Genomic DNA, 12,386 nt, shown 5'->3' on the forward strand with positions numbered 1-12,386 from the left:
GGGTCAGTTTATTGTATTAAAAGGCTGCGCATGTGCGTGTGTGTGTGTGTGTATTTGTGTGCACGCATATGTGTGTGTGTGTGTGTGTGTGTGTGTGTGTTCACTGTGCCCTGTCCCTTGTGTGATACAGCCTGTTCCTCAGGGGAAGGTAAATATGTGAACTGTGATAGCCGGCGTCTTCTCTTCCTGCGCCAGGAACCAGCTGTGTCCATGCCCAGCTTCCCCCTCTCCTTTCACTGCTGGACATCCACACCAGCCCACCTGCGCCGCCCCACCCGCCCCACGCCGCGGGGGCTCTGCGGCTCCTGGAGACGGCCCCCGGGTGTGCTCTGGAAGCACTTTAGAGGGGTGTTGCAGAGTGAGCCGCCCCGGTTACATCAGGATGGAAATCAGCTCCCTAAATGACAGACCGGACAGCTGTGCCCAGAGCTACTGAGGAGGGTCACTGCCTGCACGAGAGAGAGAGAGAGAGAGAGAGAGAGAGAGAGAGAGAGAGAGAGAGAGAGAGAGAGAGAGAGAGAGAGAGAGAGAGAGAGAGAGAGAGAGGGTGTTGAGACCTGCCATATGTGTTCCTGATGGCTGGGGGTCTGGTGCCTCTGTGGTATCTGTACAAAGCCGGCTGCCACCACAGCACTGGGACAGAGAGGGACTGAAGCTACAGTGGCCCTCTGCCTAACACACACACACACACACACACACACACACACACAGAAGGACAGAAGTGAAAGGGGATGTGCACATACAGATGTACTGTCTGTTGCTGCCAAACCCTCACAGATGGCCAGCAGCAGAGTGGATGTGAGAGTAGAGTGTGTGTGTGTGTGTGTGTGTGTGTGTGTGTGTGTGTGTGTGTGTGTGTGTGTGTGTGTGTGTGTGTGTGTGTGTGTATGTGTGTGTGTGTGTGTGGGAGGTTGTCCAAGTGTTACAGGTGGGGACCTTTGTGAGAAACACCCAACCGAAAAACCGCAAAATATTTTGGGGACTTTCCTCTCTGTTTAAAGATGTTGACGCACCACTGTTCAACACATCAGAGTCTCAAACGTTTCAGTCACATATCCGACATGCCCCCCTAATCCCAATCCACAGGAAATCTGTACTTCTATGAGAAACAAAATCTGTGTATCAGGCAGCGGGGAGAGAACTGGGTTTCTAGATTGCAACCTAATTACCTACATTACTGTTGAAGCCCATTCAGAGCTGTGCACGTGGCATTCACTTAACACTGCAACCATCGGCATGGTAACACCTGGGGTCACACATGCGGGCGGGCAGCATGATACACACATGAAAGACGAGGCTTCCGAAACATGGGAACCCCCGCTGTTTACAAGCTGATGCACTTCTCTATAAAAGTGAGTGTGTGTTTGTGTGTATGTGTGTGTAAGGGGGGGGGTTGCGCATGTGTGTAAGAGAGGTGTGTATGTTTGTGTGTGTGTGTGTGTCACTTTGTATGCCTCCTTCAGCTCCCAGATGCTGGGTGAAATTTTGGTGCAGGAGCGATAAAAGATTAGCCGGTAATCAGTCTGGCCCAGTTCTGCACTACACCGGTGCTGCCACGACCGCACCATGACCCACTCACACTCCGCGCACACCGATAAGGTCGCGGGAGGAGAGGTGGGGGGGGGGGGGGGGATTCGGTAGGCAAGCGGCTAGTCAGGCCTTATCTCCTCCCGCGGCTGCTGCTGCTTGGCCACCTCTGTGCCAGGCCTGACTAGCCGTGTCAGAGTGATCTGCCTATCTTCTGCACACAGGCTCCCGGCAGCACACGGCAACTCGGCGAGCGCTTAATTAGTGCGGCCGCAGATCCTGACAAAATAACCTCGCTCCACACCCACAACACACAGCTAGAGGGTTACACACACGTGCACAGACCCTCGCGGCACAGTCCTTATTTCTGTAGCACTTACAACAGACCTCGCTGCAAAGCACCGTTGCAGAAATCGGGATCTAGACCGCTAATGAGCAAAGCAAAGGCAACAGTGGTGAACCTCCCCCACACAGCACAAAGAGCCTTAAAGGAAGACAAGACTTAACAGCTCACATCCTTACAGTTCACTTTCTTTCCAGCGTTTCACATGCTATAGGTCACATACATGCGAAGAATTAAACATCTCTACGGTTGTCACCTTTTCTCTCTGTTTTTAATTATTATTTATTCATTTCAGATCGTTTACACGTCTTCCTGGAACTGGGGGTCGTACTCTCTGTGTGACGTGTATGGTGATCTGCATAAATGATGTACTTTTTGTGTTAGACACTTAAATGCCACTGACTGAGGCTGGAATGGTATTGTGGTTTTACAGTAGTTCCAAATCTTTATCCAGATGTTTTTATTCTCTCAGAGACACCTGAATGGAGAATTAATTTCAGGATTCAACGTACTGTATATCTCTTGTGCCAGTGAATACAACCAGGATTATTTCATGACATATATTCACATAATTTAGAGTGTGAATATACATTCTTTATCTACTTTAATAGCAATCTTTATGTATTTATTAGAAAAACCTGTAGATGCAGAATAAAAGAAGAATGGATCTCAGACGAGAGTGTAAAACACAAAACGAGCCCAGTACAGTGAAGCTGCCATCCAATCAGAAGGAGGAAAACCTTGACAGCGTTACCTCCAGTGTAAACAGGAAACAGGGCAAGCCTACAGCAAAAAGTCCAAAAATGAATCGATATCCATACAGTCCTGATTAGGTTCTGTAAGAACTGGGGGCTTTGTGAGCAGACTGAGGTTAGTGTGATACTTTATTTATCTTGCTTGGGTGAATCTCTGCATGTGAAAGTGTATCTACCTTCTTCCACCCACAGCAGACACCACCATGATGGCAGCAGTCCCTCCATATTACTTTACATGCCATCCACCGCTTATATGTTATGTGAGGAGAGTTTCTAGATTAGTGAGGAGCTTCGTTTCAGTGTGTGTGTACATGTGAGTGTGTGTGTGTGTGTGTGTGTGTGTGTGTGTGTGTGTGTGTGTGTGTGTGTTTGTGTGTGTGGGTATGTGAGCATGGATCCGTTCTTGAGAGCATATGTGTGTGTGTCACAGCATATGTGTTTGTGTGTGTGTGAGAGAGAGGGAGAGCATGCAACTGTACGTGTGTGAGAACATATGTGTGTGTGTGTGTGTGTGTGTGTGTGTGTGTGTGTGTTCATGTCAGTTTCCATGGTTGAGTGCAGTACTAGAGAGCATGTGGCACGTCCTGCTGTGCACCTGGCTGCCTGGCTCTTGGTGAACCCCGCCCTGCTAAGCAGCTCCGCCTCCACACTGCTGTGGCCCCTCCCACTATACAAGCACGGCTGCCGCTGGGCCAGCCAGACCATTACCACTCCACCAGCGGTGTTGCCGACAGCAATCAAACGATTATTAGTTCACTGTTATGTCAAAACAGGACTATAAAAACAAACTTTAAAAGGAAAAATGTAATTGTTCCTCGTGGAGGTAGATTGTAGAATGGTAATGTGTTTGTGATGGTAATGTGTTTGTGATGGTAATGAGCTCTTAGTCGTACTCCGTCTTGGGCTTGTGTATGAGCACAGGCGGCCATTTTCACACGCCACGAGATGGAATGGTAAAGAATGTGCCCTTGTTGTCTTTGGACTTGGCAATCGTGAAGGACTTCTTCTGGAAGATCGCCTAACAGTCACCCAAAAAAAGTGGCAGCTGGGTCTCTCTCTCTCTCTTCCTCTCTCCCCCTCTCTCCCCCTCTCTCTCTCTGCCTTCCTCTCTCCTTCTCTCTCTCTCTCTCTGTGGTATTTTTTGTGTGCACCTGTTTTGGCACAGACAGGCCCAGAAAAGCTCCAGATCTTAACAGAACTCTATAAGTTAAACCGTCCCCATATGTCACACACACAGCCTTGCACAGATGCGTGCTGGTTCCCTCTCTCTCTCTCTCTCTCTCTCTCTCTCTCTCTCTCTCTCTCTCTCTCTCTCTCTCTCTCTCTCTCTCTCCATCTCTCTAACTCCCCCCACCCACCCCCCATTTTTCCACTATGGTCTTGGCGTCCGTTCAAGAACTGTCAAAGCACACCTGCTAAATTAAGTACGTTGTCTCAGACACACACACACACACACACACACAAAAATTCCCACACACCCGAACATGCGCACACCTCCTTGTGCACACCCACTCACAACCAGTGTTGATAAATCCTCCTGGAGGACGTTCATGCTTTGCCCTTGCAGGCATGAAAAAAAAAACATCCATCAGCTAATCCATTGATGGTTGTGGAATGTACATTTTCTCTGACCTCTTCCAGAGTGGCGTGGCCGTTCTAATGGTGAAACACGGCTCCGACGTGCCACTGGGCAAGTTTTACGCATAGCCACTTCAACCAGCTGCAAGTGAGCACATTTCCTTAACTGAAACGATCCTGACAAACTGTGAGAGTCTGTGAACCCAAGAACAGGTGCGTCACATTCACTCCCTTCCCCCTGCCCTATACCATGTGCAGTCGCTTGGCTGCTCCAGATATGTGCCACCCTGAAAAGAGGACAGGTGGAAACGAAAGCCTCTCCACTGAAAGGTTCCCCGTATGCTGTATGCCGCACGAGGCACCACAGAATGGCGACAACCTGCCAGGAGAGGGTGTCTACCTTCGGGAACTGTGACCCAAACATGACTCAGTTTCCCAGTTCTAAGGCAAAGACACATCATGTCTCCAGCGGTGAAATAAGAACAAAAATGCAATAAAAACAACATCACGGTCTAGATTGCAGTGCTACACCTGAAGTTACAGAGCAGCTACAGTGCATATGTACATAACAGTGGTCTGTCAATGAGAAGAAACATTGCTGCCTGAACTGAGAGCATTAATAACGCTTGATTTGGTGTTGTTCTTACGGATCTGATTCAGCTCACTGAATGGCTGAAGAGATGAGCAGAGCACTATTCAGAGGTGAAGATTTCTAGCACATTCCTGCTCATGGATAAGTCTCTTAGTCAAGCTTGAATGTTCATCTACTGTACTGACACCCAGCTAACCTTTAAAAAGTGAGGCAACTTGTGAGGTAACTTTCCACACCACCAGGAACTCCGAATGCAGCCAGACCTAATTAAACAGTGTGGCATTCTATTCTCCAGACACACATATAGCTTAAATGGAAATCTCTGCAGATAGGTCATTATGAAAACTCGAAGCAAAATTACACCAGGATTTGCTTGTTGAGAAAAAAAAGAAAAAGTACTGTTGGCAAAAAAGAGAATACTAGAAGATTCAGTACTCTCATTTAAGAATAATTTATTCAGTGCAAAAATACTTCAGATTATAATGATATTGAAAATTCAACAGATTATCTCCTAAAATACAGCTATTGATATGACAGTTATCTTGGCAGCAACTCTTTTAGTCCTCTTCCTCAATTCCTAAGAACCGCACACACTATGATAAATATCATGTGCTGTGTAGAGATTTCACGCTCCCTGGTGACTGACTGGTTGTTTTCTCAGTTATTTCATCTCCACAGGCAAGGTTCAAACAGGGGAAACCGCATCTATTTACCAGCTCCCCACCTCATTAAAATATTTTTCAGACTTCAGAAAAGAGGTTAGGGTGACTTTTGATTTGATCTACATTGCATAAACCACTTCTATGCAGCCAATGGGTGGGGAAAAAAATCAATTAACTCTCCTTAATTGGATTGACTTTGCTTTCAGTCTTATAACTGCGATCGATAGTAAAATAAAAAATGAAACCGAAGTCGACCGTGGGCTATTGATATCTGAGTGGGCTCTCAATACTATATTGTAGATACATGAGTGGTGGTTTTGCATATTATCTTGCTGTGCTGACTATTTAGCTCTTAAGCTTGATATAGGTCGTTACCGTGTAGATGACCGCGGCTTTGAACAAAGCTATCATTTGGAGCAGGAGGATGGACATAGGTCAGTCACCTCTGAATTTGATTCATTTTATCATGTAATTAGTAAATTGGTTTGCTGTGTTGAGTTCCGTGGCTCTAGCCGGAAAGAGCCGCGTGCGTGCGTGTAGACAGGATGACTCGCACGAGCGTGAACTTTAGCGCCGCGAGTTTTAAGCTTCCGCTTAGGCTAAAGCGACTTAAATCATCCTGGGTGGTCACGAGCAGAGAAGACTGAGAGGTCACGAACGGGCTAACGTCATACGGGCTGCTTTGGTCATATCAAAGCAGAGCAGTACTTAAAATTTTTTTTTTATGTTATAGCTAATTCAGAGCACTTCACACAGACAGGGACATGAAGTACAAAAAGATGAAATAACTTCTACAAATATAAAAAGAAGAAAATAAACATGCATAGATGAAATTTGCGACGTTACAGAATTGACACATCGACACGCAAGACTTGTGATGTCGCTCGCCTGAGGAAGTCACCTAAACATTTTAGGCGGGAAATGGCGTTGCTCTTTAGGTTGCTTTGGCTGGCTGGTTGATTTTGGAAAATATTATATTTGCAATTAATGTTTTTAATAGTGCTGTCAATTCCAGGTGCCGCGATTAAAAGTCCTCACCAGGATTTTGCTCAAGCTTGCTAGATTTTCTAATTAGCAATCCAGGTAAAATTAGTGGAATCAACACAATCCAGAAAGCCTGAGCAAAATCCTGGTGAGGACTTTTAATCGCGGCACCTGGAATTGACAGCACTAGTTTTTAACTTAATACTGACAAATATTTTTTACAGTCTCAGTGCCACAAACACTTTGTCAAAACTTCATACCGAATGCTTTTCAAACACACATCTGACTACAGTTACCCTTTGTTGCAAAATGCACTTCAATCACCAAAACACTTCACTCAAGAGTGATTCACACTGCCATAACTATAGCATACAAGAAATGTCATGCCTGAGTGTGTTTACAGTAAATTTACAGTAAACTGTAAATGACTGAATGTTTTATAGTATCAGAAACCCAGAATAACGATATTTACTGTATAATGAAAATATGTAAACATAGATATGAAGAAACAAGTAACAAATGCCTGTGTTCTTCCGGGGTCATTACTGAATTTCTCCATTTGTTTACCATAGTGCAATATGCTGTAGTGCAGAAAAGAAAATGAAATCAATAACAAATACAGTAATACCAAATCACCATTTCCACAATATACAGTAATTCAAAAATATTTGCATGCTTATCAGTACCAGAACTCTACCGTTGTCCTGATCCATCCATCTTGTGCAGTGAATTTGGCCAAAGATCTTTGTTAATATCACACCGAATATATGGTAAGAGGGCACAAATCAAACCATCTGGGCAGGTCATTAGCTGAAATGACAGGTATTTCAGTACATGTACAAGTGTAATAGTGGAAAGATATCTCCAGTGATAATCATGTCTTTACTGTATATTCCCTGTGTACATGCACATTTCAGCACCACTTACGCATCTACAAGGCTACAAACACACATAAAAAAAAACATGAAGAAACTCAATCAACATTCTGCTAAAATCAGAATAATCTGTGTTATGTATTTCAAGTGTATATTTTCATTTGTCTGTCAAAATGCAACATATTTCCATCCACAGTAAGTGGAATTTTGGTGGGTTTTGAACCGAAGGTTAACTGTTTTTAACAGAGAATCTGAATATCTCTGAAATGTGCTGTAGCCGTACAGTCCTTTGCTGGTGGTGAACACTGACAGAGAGGTTTCCATCAATTTTGGAAGTGGTGATTGAATGCTTTTTGTATCAAAGCAATGCAAAGTACAGTTTAGTTCACATAGTTGATATGGTGAATGGGTTTCGTGTTTTGAAAAGTGGACTTGGTATTGAGACCAAGGGTTAAAATGATTGTAAAAAACAGTAATAGCTCTTATAAGAAATTATTCATATATGTAGTTATGTATGTAATGTTGAGGACTGTGCTGACACTTTAATTACCCATACATGTTTGCTGCCTCTCTGTGTGAATTGTTCTTTGCTGTGCTCATGTACAGCTGACCAGAATCACTTACTCACACATTTATATTAGTACAGACACACCGATCAATAGTGATTCTAATGCACCAGAACCCCCATGTGAGCTCCCACCGTGACCTTGAGCACAGGGGTGCCCCCCGGCGTCCCCGTGGCTGTGGTAATCACGGCAACAGGATGTCAAATCCGCTGACACATCCCCTCCTAAAGGGACGCGAGAGAAACTTCTCTGTGTTTCTGTGCGCAGGAATCTGGCTACATTCAGACTTCCTATATCGAACTGATTTATGCTCTCTGCTCGCTGTGCACTGCATTACTAGGTCAGTGTTTGCTTGGGGTTAGTGGTCTGCATTTTTATCAATAACTGGTGCATGAACATACAAATCATTTCTCAGGACTGTCATCCACCGCTTTGACAATCATAAATAAAGCGTACGCCATTTTGGGAACCATGGGAGTTTTCTTCCATCATCCACACCAGTGTCTCCATCTTACGCCCAAGCACCCAGCCCGTGAGGGGAAGAGTGTGGGCACCAAGCCTGCTGTGAGGACTGTGACTGGGATGACAAAGGAAAAACAAGCTCATGGTCTACATCTGTTTCTTAACTCAGTCCTTGAGGCTCAGCAGTAAACATTGGTACTGTTAAAACCACTTAAACCCACTCTCAATACATCTGAACCAAGGTTCACAACGATGACACTGAATCAGAAACAGACGACCTGCATTTCGGTTAGGACACCGACGGATACCTGTACTATCTGCTCGATTTGTTAACCTGTGATAGACGCTACAGAGCAACAAAGGCTTCAGGGCGGTGCAGGCATGACCACTTCTGCACCAGGTGTCTTCTGGTTCTCTGGCTACACCTTCGCCCCGTCACCACCCATAATGGTTGTTTACAGACATTCTGAATTCTGAACAAACCTCCATTCCTGCCGTCTTTAAGCAGTGCTCTCAGATTCCCCACACACTTATCATGTGATGTGGGTCAAGGGAGCTGCAGGAAGGCCCCGTAATGTCATCATGCAGAAGACGTTATGCATGTTGTATATTTAATGTTACTCTTGAGAGCGGGAACGTTAGCATTTTTTTTGTTTGTTTGTTTACAAATGTGGCTAGCATGCTACTGAACTGTTTCCACGAAACACTTGACCATACATTTCACATGTAAAACGAGCGCCCAGTTGATGTTGACGAAACAGCTTGCTATATCACCTCAGGACAACCAACATTAGATATCATTAGGGAAATTAGCTTTCTGACTGATTTGCACCTTTTCTGAACAGGAGACCGTGATGCTCGCAGGGCTCCGTGGGCGAGGGACGACACACCCCGCGAGCGAGACGATGGTGAGACAGATGACATTTATGAACGTGAGCATGATTGGACAGACGAAGGTTGCCACAAATAGGACGTCTGCACACGAAATACATTTAAACACAGCGAGTGAAGACAATAAACGACAAAACCACAGACACAAGCACAAGCACAATGAGCGACAGCTCCACTGTACAAATGGGAGATTTAAATACACAAACAATAAGATGGACAGGTGTGCACATAATCATGCCATATGCGCTTAAAATGGTGGAGGAGAGGAGGAATGGGGGGGGAATGGATTTGTGCCATACTGTTACTTACACATTCCTTATCATTTCTGGTAAACGTTTATGAGATATTAATAGTACTCATAAACATAAGTGAACTCTGACACTCTCCTGTTTATTTGCTGGTCTCTCTGATAATCAGGCCGCCCATCTCAGAAGATCTGGACGAGGCACGGGAGGATTGGAAAATGTTCATTTTCAATCCGTCATTTTCCTTCGCAGTGATGAACCATTACACACTGCTCCTGGCGTAGTAAGAAATTCTCTTTGAGCTGCTGTTGAATGTCCTTTAGAATAGCCAAATAGCTTGTAATCTACTTTGCAAGGAGCTACTAAGGTGAGTGGAATAAAGCTTTATGAAAGACTTTATAATCATTCTGTGCTTTTCAGAGCCATTTCATGTGTAAATTACATGATCTATTTTCATCTGGTTTTGACATTACAATTTTCGAAGGTGTTTTAACCGCACTGGCCAAACCATCAGTGCATGTTTTCAATTGCAATTACATAAAAACAGAACATCAAATAGTTTTACACAACGCTGAACACTTTCTCATTCCTTGCACATCACATCTCAGTTCCTAATGGACCTTTTGCAAAAAGTAGACACAGTGATCATCTGGTAACACAAAAATCAGATGAAATTCACATGAAAGGGTCTGATCAAGCTAACCACGATGCTATGACTGCAGCTGCTAATTACCAATCCCTGAAAACACTTCCTCAAATTGGGCCCAGCAATTGCTTAATCACTGCCTGTAAATCTAGGGCTAAACCAATCACCAAAACAGGACTGGTCAACAGCTTGCGATCGTATGGGACCACGTTCCAAACCGCCACACATTTGAAGTGAGGGGCTGATTTAGGGGTCATGCACACATCTGCTAGATTTCTACCTCTGTATTCCCCATTTCTCAGAAAGTGTATGATCACTGACCCTAAGACCAAATGCTCCTTTTACATGCTGGGACCAAGACATTCTCAGCATCCGGCTTCCTGGGTTGGATCAGATATATATCAGGAGACTTTTTCTGAGTCTTCTGTGCCAGGGAAAATATTTTTTTTTTAAACACGAGACCCACTGTCAGACACAGGGTAGACTCAGGCAACGGAAAGCAAATGGCAAACTTTGTCTTGTATCATATTGTATTTTTGTTTGTTTGGGTATGCACCTGTGTTACAGTACTATATTGTGTAAAGCCCAATAAATTACTATAGTGTGCACATGTGTTTTCTCATTCCCGTTGTTGGACCATCTGTGTGCTTATGCTGATGATTTTACTGAAATTGTAGTGAGTCATGATGGATTACAGTAGGTGTCCTTTAACAACATTCAACAATACATTTTACTGCATATTTTACTGGTACAACCCCTTACTACATCTTAAAGTGGTATAAACTGCACTGTCACCCTCCCTAGGATTTATTTATTGTATTTGTCTTGCAATGTAGCGCACTTTTGGTATATAGTCCTGTGTAGCCCCAGTGTCTTATGTATATAGTCCTGTGTAGCCCCACTGTCTTATATATATAGTCCTGTGTATCCCCACTGTCTTATATATATATAGTCCTGTGTATCCCCACTGTCTTATATATATATATAGTCCTGTGTAGCCCCACTGTCTTATGTATATAGTCCTGTGTAGTCCTACTGTGTTATGTACATAGTCCTGTGTAGTCCTACTGTCTTATGTATATAGTCCTGTGTAGCCCCACTGTCTTATGTATATAGTCCTGTGTAGTCCTACAGTCTAATGTATATAGTCCTGTGTAGCCCTACTGTCTTATGTATATAGTCCTGTGTAGCCCCACTGTCTTATGTATATAGTCCTGTGTAGTCCTACAGTCTAATGTATATAGTCCTGTGTAGCCCCAGTGTCTTATATATATAGTCCTGTGTAGCCCCACTGTCTTATATATATAGTCCTGTGTATCCCCACTGTCTTATATATATAGTCCTGTGTAGCCCCACTGTCTTATGTATATAGTCCTGTGTAGTCCTACTGTGTTATGTACATAGTCCTGTGTAGTCCTACTGTCTTATATATATAGTCCTGTGTAGCCCCACTGTCTTATGTATATAGTCCTGTGTAGTCCTACAGTCTAATGTATATAGTCCTGTGTAGCCCTACTGTCTTATGTATATAGTCCTGTGTAGTCCTACAGTCTAATGTATATAGTCCTGTGTAGCCCTACTGTCTTATGTATATAGTCCTGTGTAGCCCCACTGTCTTATGTATATAGTCCTGTGTAGCCCCACTGTCTTATGTATATAGTCCTGTGTAGCCCCACTGTCTTATATATATATAGTCCTGTGTAGCCCCACTGTCTTATATATATATAGTCCTGTGTAGTCCTACAGTCTAATGTATATAGTCCTGTGTAGCCCTACTGTCTTATGTATATAGTCCTGTGTAGCCCCACTGTCTTATGTATATAGTCCTGTGTAGCCCCACTGTCTTATATATATATAGTCCTGTGTAGTCCTACAGTCTAATGTATATAGTCCTGTGTAGTCCTACAGTCTTAAATATATAGTCCTGTGTAGCCCCACTGTCTAATGTATATAGTCCTGTGTAGTCCTACTGTCTTATGTATATAGTCCTGTGTAGTCCTACAGTCTATATATATATATATATATATATATATATATATATATATATATATATATATATATATATATATATATATATATATATATATATATAGTCCTGTGTAGCCTCACTGTCTTATGTATATAGTCCTGTGTAGCCCTACTGTCTTATATATATATAGTCCTGTGTAGCCCCACTGTCTTATATGTATATAGTCCTGTGTAGTCCTACAGTCTAATGTAGCACCCTGGAATGTTGTTTCACTGTGTATTGTAATACACT

At 43.6% G+C, this 12,386-nt stretch overlaps 1 long non-coding RNA gene across 1 annotated transcript; it reads left to right on the forward strand.

Moving 5' to 3' along the window:
• The first annotated feature begins 1,654 nt into the window (after positions 1-1,654).
• LOC143506185 (uncharacterized) lies at positions 1,655-12,102 on the forward strand. Its single transcript, XR_013128162.1, has 3 exons — positions 1,655-4,416; positions 9,190-9,252; positions 9,653-12,102. It is a non-coding gene; the product is annotated as an uncharacterized LOC143506185 (long non-coding RNA).
• The last annotated feature ends 284 nt before the right edge of the window (positions 12,103-12,386 follow it).

This window comes from Brachyhypopomus gauderio, unplaced genomic scaffold (genome assembly GCF_052324685.1).
Source record: "Brachyhypopomus gauderio isolate BG-103 unplaced genomic scaffold, BGAUD_0.2 sc427, whole genome shotgun sequence".
NCBI lineage: Eukaryota > Metazoa > Chordata > Actinopteri > Gymnotiformes > Hypopomidae > Brachyhypopomus > Brachyhypopomus gauderio.